Consider the following 7,751-nt stretch of genomic DNA (forward strand, 5'->3'; position numbering starts at 1 on the left):
AAAGAAGGTTGATGCCAGTTGGATGAGAGAAAAAGACGATACAAACATACAGTAGGCTGGATGGTGGCCCAGCAGCATCACAGGCAAAATACTAGCAGTAATGACCTAAATTACATTTGTTTGGTAAACAGTCCAATAAGTGTCACAGGGGCAGCTTAGGTCAGTAATTATTGAGGAACCCCATCACTGTCAAAGTTTACAGCAAAGAAAAATTCTTAGGGTGAATTTACACGTGTGGTATATTCCCATATGACCGGCTGGTAACACCAGAGCTTTCTCACAGATTCAGTTGTACTTGAAACCTTTTCACAGGGACATTTCACACTGTTAAAAGGAATAAAGGGAAAGTATAAGACAACACCATCCTTTAGTGTTTTTAAAGGAATAAAATGATCAATGAGACTTGAAGCTATTTTGGGTCATTTTACATTTACTGCTTTGATAGTGAGTTCGTTTGAGCTGTCTGGTGTGCATTCGTTTGAGCTCTCTTCAGGCTTCATCTCAGAAATGGTGAACTGCATACTTCCACGTGACTTAGAGTTGACCTCTGTGCTGTGATCTTTTAACTTTCTCTTAGTCGTACTGGAATTTGAAATTAGCTGGTGTTAGAAGGTGCAGGCAGGTGTCTCTTTTCATCAGCCGTCAAAACTCAATTGAGATGCAATCTGCACAATCCAGGGCGTGACAGTGGGTGAAAGCATCCATGAGACCGCTCACTGCTGAGCACTGGAATACTAAAGCTCTTCTCTGAATACAAAATCACACTTCAGACACTCAGGGATTCTCCCTGGAATTCCCTCCCTCCCTTTCGCCTCAGACAACTGGCCTCAACTTAGCTTCTGATGGAGACCACCTCAGATCACTAGTAAATCTTTAATGGAGCTCTCTTCACTCTTTGCATCTTGTTAATGGGGAGGATGGAAGATGCAAGGGTGGATATGTTGTCTTCATCTACATATAGTCATGCTGTGCAGTGCTATGCCACGTGACTCCAACACCCTGCTGCGTGTACGGGTACCTCAAACAGATATGTACTGAAGTGTATGAAAATATGTTCTTGTGTTAAAATGCATGTGCTTGCTCAGTGTACAGTAAGCTCACAATCATCCATATGCATGTGTGTGCACACAGACATTCTTGAGATTACCACATACACAGAGGCACTTCAAATATAATTAAGGAACTCAATCCAGCCCTCCCCGGCTCATGAGTATGAGTGGCAAACTTGGTAACTTTTTAAATTGCAGAACCCCTGCTGAGGCAAAGCAGCTGCACTGCATGACAAGAGGCATCTGAAGGCACTTAACTCTGAGTCCAGGGTGAGATGAGTGGAAGGAACATTTATTTGATATAATAATCAAGAAATAGGTCAGGTAACATTGCCAACTTTAAGCAACTAATCACAGACAAAACTAAATCCACAAGATTATTCCATCCTCAGCAAAAACATCATCATATACAAATATAACTGAATACAAACATTCAGCCTAAAGCCAGATGCTAAACTCACACCCCACTAAATTCTTCTGAGCTTCCAAAGTTGTTTTCACACAGAACAGCTGTTTTCCTCCAGTGTGAAACTTAATGTGCGGAAAAAATGCACAACACAAAGATCTTGTTGAATTTCAAACAGCATGCTGCTGATGTTGTTTCCTTGCAGTTGCTTTCAGTGCATGTATTCTATATTATAGTTTCTAATCATTTTTACAGCATTGTTTTTCCAAAATAAGTGAATGCAGCAAAGTAACAAAAATATATTTGACTATGTTAAGTCACACAAGGTGCAATCAAAAATTTTAAATCAAAAGAGCAAAAAGCTTTTTTTTTTCACCTGATTAAGATTTGAACTTCAAGAGGTCGTCTTGACAATGTCTATATGCCTAACTGCACTCAGTTGCTGTGTTGCGATCGTTCGATTAGATGTTTGCGTTAACCAGTAGTTGAACGGGTGTGCCTAATAGACTTTATTTTGTGCACTTAAACACTTTATCTACCCTGTATTCACAGCTATTCACACCTGCCAATTTTGAATCACCAATTATCCCAATTAAACCATCATCCTTTAACTGTGGGAGAAAGCCAGGAGTACCTGGAGGAAACCCACACTACACAACCCCAGTGAGTGCTCCACTGGTCGAGCTTCTGAACTGATGTGTCACTTTCAGGTTCATACAGTGCAGGTTTGGTCGTAGCTGGAGACCCAGCTCTCGTCACCAGTGATTATCCTCAACACTCAGTGTTTGCTTTTGGTATAAGTTTGAGGTCCATGGGAAAGTCGCAGATGAGTGTGCCCAATGGGACTTCCTACAACAGGAGTGTTGGAAGGTGCACAAGGAGGAAGTCTTTAAAGAAACAATGGGCCAATTTTAAATCAGGGAATTTTTTTTCTTTGTTCAAAATGCAGCTCTGCCAAACAGACTTATTTCATCTTTCTAGAAAACTGCTCATACATACAGCTGCACTTATATTACATCATAAAACATAGTGACATCTTTATGTAATCATTTTTGTGTATGTACCATTAAGTGATTGTTGTTTCTGAGTGGATTCATCAACACGTAACACAAAACAACAGTATCTGCATGTACAAGTAAAGTAGTGGGACTAGGTACTACATGTCTGGGCAATATCTTAAATATTTGTCTGTGTAGGTTCTCAGTGATCCAGGTCATATGACCTGGATCACTGAGAACCTACACAAACATATTAAATATTTGTTAGTGTTTGAACCTGATTATACAAGCTACAAGAGAAAATGTTTTTCGGATTTTTTTTTCCTCCATGTGATATATAAACGCATAACAATACGCCTATTCAACTCTATTTTTCACAGTAATTCGTTGCAGCTAAACAGGGTAAACTAACTGGCTTTGATTCCAAGCTTTAGGCCAGAAGCAGACACAATGTGTCTATTTGTATTTCTGAGCTTGACAGGACATTTTGTGTTGTTGGTCCTTCTGTCAGTCACCTTTCTGCCCAGCTTTAAGTACTAAAGTCAGGATTTTTAAAACCTTTCATTGGAATCAGTAGCTTTACACACAGTACTGTACACGCAACAATAAGGTACACCAGTTTTAGGCATGAACGCTCTTTGCTTTTGAAGGAGCACATATTTCCCCCAGGTATTAAGCACAGGTTTTTGAGCTATAAAGCAAGTTATTCAGACACCTCTCTAATGATATAAAAATCTAAACATCCAAAGTACGGTAACACTATACTGTAATCATATTGTGATTATCAAGATTAACAGACAAAAGTAAAAAATTCCTCAGACATACATTTTTATGAAAGTAAAGTCTGACGTTGAAAAAGCCACAATCACCAGTCCCGAAAATAGAACAACAGAAGTTTGTAAGAACATGATTCCTCATTTTATTGATTTAATAGTAAAGTTGTTTTTGCATGTCATGACAAACCCCTAGATCAGTAAGAACACACACCGAGGTTTTTCTTCTCCAAACAGTGCCAAATACTGCACACGCAAAGCATTGGATTTGCAAATGTGAAAGACTTGTTCATATCAGCAGTCACATAGTCGTCATTTATGGATCACTGGTTTCATAAGTAAAAGGCTGAAAGATCTGTTATCTTGTATTTGAACCAGTAAAGACTGACCTGCAAATGGCACGCTTGCATAATATCTCTAGTAGGATGGAAAATAGTATTTGGCCACAGTGAAAAAAGATGATCACTATCTGACTTAAGTGAAGTGAATAAGAATAATATTTACATGGATCATATACTCTGTCAGAGTTTGCAAGGAGCCAAACTTTTACTGCTGTTTCAGATTAGAAATAATATAGAGTGCTGCAGTTTGTATTCCAACATAAACTCATTAGTTTTTCCAAAGTTCATTTTGTTTGGAGAATAAGTAATTGTTACTAAATCCTTGCATGGCAATATTTGAAATATTTCTTATTGTAAATAAAGCCAAAGAGAGAATCAAAATCAGGAACAGATTTCTCCTCCTGACGAGCAGACCTCTACTGCTGCCCAAAAGAAGAAACATACTAAATAAACCACAAAGGATTATGATATTTAATACAATCCAGTAAGTGGTGTCCTGGAACTATAAGGCCACCATATCTTTGCAGTCATTCGTCTTTCTCTTACACAGAGTTTGGAGACTGGACTGTGACTTTAAATGAGCTTTTCACCTAGAATGTTTAATTTTAGTTATCGCCACCAGATCTTCCCTATGTCTATAGTGACCAACATTGTTTATTGTTTCCACACTGAACCTTGGACTCGGTGTAGGAGAGGGCAGTGGATAAGCTCTTTATCAGCAGTTGCCTATGCAACACTTGTGTCATAAGGAATGTTGGCCTCCCACCCCAATTCCACATGAATTTCTGCTGTTATCATCAGACACAAGGATATCTAAGGGGGTTTGCATTCAGCTACACAGTGATTAAAATACTCAAAACATAGACAAAAAAGCTTTGAAAAAAAAAAAAAAACTTAATGCAACCCTTGCCTGTTTTAACCAGCTTTGACAAGTTATTTGACTGTAGGCCAAACACTGAGAAACATAAAAGGTTTGGGGTTTACATCATCTCTGACATATTAAAATGGAGTCTACAGCTACACTGGCAGCTTTATGAGGCTGTGCTTAAGCACTTAAGCACTATCTAAGCCCTGCTAATGTCAGCATACTAACATGCTCACAATGCCAATGCCAATAACTGAATGTGTAATGGAGTTTTTTTCTACCATTTTTCTCCATCTTATCTCAGCATGTTAGAACATGAACAGGGCTAAACACAAAGTACGCTGCTGACGATGCTGGAACAACATGAACAAACACTGAAACATATGAAAAACTTGAGCTGAAAATTTCACTATATGGCAAGTCAGAGATCAGAAAACTGATTACAGTCCATCTTAAGCAAGGCATAAATATTAATTATAATCCATACAATACTCACAGAAATGTCCCATTCAAAGGCCCAAATGTGGGCCTAGTGGAACAACAGGGGAGACTGAGGAATTACATAAATCATTTAAATTGCAGCTCCAGAAAAGAAAAAACAGAAGAGGTTTCTTAAAATACATTGTTAGTGTGACAGCATCCAAAATGAATTGCAGTCATATCTTGAAGAGAAAAAAAAAAGGAAAGAAGAAGAAATGTTCAATAAACAACTAATTTCCATGTGCCTGTCACACAAAATACAAAGCGCCATCTTCTATCAAATATCTCTGTACAGTATAATACACTAAAATGATTTGTACCATCACACTACATAAATGATAGTCTGGACTACTCAAGTAACACTCTAATGCACTTTTGCAGGAAAATTACTAAAAGCTGCAGTGCATTACTGCTTACATTAAGTACCATAAACCATGCTTGGCCATTGAAGTTCACTCTCCAGCAGAGGGTGCTCTGTCCTAAATGAACAACTGCGAGGATTCAGTTCATTCACTTCAACTTTTTGCTTTTGTCAGGTCAAAACCATCCATCTCCCAAAAATTACTTAGGGGTGAATAACAACACTTTTCAAAACTTTCAAAAAATTCTGCGGGTGGTGGGTGGTGGGGGTGGGGGGTACAGTGAGGCATTTTAAATATAAGATGATGAAACAGCATCTGTATGAATGGGGGAAAAATGCATACCACTAAATAAGTGTCCAACAATTAATATTAAGTATTCAGTCCTCTTATCTATTTACTGCACATTTGGTCAAGCAGTTGAAACACGATGTCACCATGGGTCTGTCTTAATGCTGTGTGAATTGCATCAGTAAAACTATGGTTGTGTATGTCCTCCTTCCTCATGCTAAGTCATCCAAGCTTTGGAAAAAAAAAAGAACTTTCAGTAGCTGGACGACCACAAGGGTTCTCTATCTGAACTGAGCAGACGAAGAAACCAAAGTCATAATATCTGAGAGCTGACAATAAGCAGACCAGACACAAATAAAGGCACTGTCATGTTTTTAGCAACATATTTTGTAAAGAGGTGACTGAGTACCAGGACACCCCAAGAATAATTACTGTAAGAAGCAATGAGAATAGCAAATTAATAATACTAATAGCTAAACTTATTTCTTCTCAAATAATTATTAGTTATGTAACTAACATCATCTGAAGACCCCAAAAAAAGTATTAATATTAGTATTTCTGGAAAGTTATAATTCATTTGCATATTTTGTAAAAACATTTTTGTAAATGCTTTTCTTTTATGCAGCCTACAGCTTTTAGCCAAAGTGCAATCCATATTATTACTTAAAATCTTATTTATTTTATTTAGTAATTTCAAGTAAACATTATAACCTCACCCACCAAGCAGGGAGGTTCTGTTTTCACCCTTCTTTGTTTGTTTGTCTGTTTTGAACCAAAATGTATTAAAGTTTCTGGACATAATCCTTAGGGGGATTTATTATCAGGGTCAAAGGTCAAGATCACCAAAAAATTTCAAAAAATAAAAAAAAAATCCCTGTCTCTCATCATTGGAGAAATTAAAAATTCATATCTCAATGAATTTTTCATCTATCACAATGAAATTTGGTACTCAGGTATAAACAGTTACTTTGCGATCTAGTAATTTATGATGATTATGACAACATTGAGTGGTATTTATTGCAACGTAGTATCGGTGCATAGGAAATGTGGGGAGGGGGAGATATGGGCTCTGCTGAGTCCCTTTTAGTTTGTGTTGTATTTATATGATGAATCCAATTGGGGTCATTTTGACCCTGATGCCAGTTGAGAGGTCTAACCTCTCCAGCATGTCCTGGGTCTGCCCCTAGGCATCCTCCTGATAGGACATGGCCAAAACACCTCATGGCTCATTTCAATGTAGGGCCTCTCCTCTGAGTCCCTCCTGACTGACTGAGCTCCTCAGCTTATCTCTAAGGTCTCTCTCACGTCACTCTCTCATCGCTACTCAGAGCTTGTGGCAATACGTGAGAGTAGAAATCAACAGCTTTCACCAAAACAGACTGGTACAATGTCCGCATCGCTACTGATGCGGCACCAATCCATCTGTCAGTCTCGTGCTGCATTCTCCCTTCACTTGTGAACAAGACCCTGAGATACTTCAACTCCTCCACTTGGGGCAGCAGCTCATTCCCAACCCAGAGTCAGCACTGCACACTTTTCCATGGCCTCAGAGTTGAAGGTGCTAATTTTCACCACAACTGCTTCACAGTCAGCTGCAAAACACCCCAGTGCAAGCTAGAAGTCACAGCTTGATGATACCAACAGAACTGCATCATCTGTAAAAAGCAGAGATTAAATCATCAAACTGCCAAATGCTTCACCTTACATCCCTTGGCTGCTCCAAGAAATGAACAGAATTGGTGACAAAGGGCAATTCAATTCAATTCAATTTTATTTGTATAGCACTAAATCACAACAAACAGTCGCCTCAAGGAGCTTTATGTTATAAGGTAAAGACCCTACAGTAATTACACAGAAAGCCCAACAATCAAAACGACCCCCTATGATCAAGCATTTGGCAACAGTGGGAATGAAAAACCCCCTTTTAGGCCTGATGGAGATTAAGACCCACTTTGAATGAGTCTGACAAACTCTCATTATAGTTGTACAAGAACTGGAAACAGCTAAAAACAGCTAAACACACACTACAGACAGTTATAGTAAGTAGACAGTTTGCCTTATGTTATGCTTGCAGCATCCAGGCATGTGACAGGAGGAGGAAACATTTACTACCTTCCTATCTGTGTTTTGGGTGCAAAGGTAGCATCTTTATTCAAGTAGATTTTCCAACCAAGTGTTGGGGCCTGCAG

Source organism: Archocentrus centrarchus, chromosome 13 (genome assembly GCF_007364275.1).
Source record: "Archocentrus centrarchus isolate MPI-CPG fArcCen1 chromosome 13, fArcCen1, whole genome shotgun sequence".
Taxonomy (NCBI): Eukaryota; Metazoa; Chordata; class Actinopteri; order Cichliformes; family Cichlidae; genus Archocentrus; species Archocentrus centrarchus.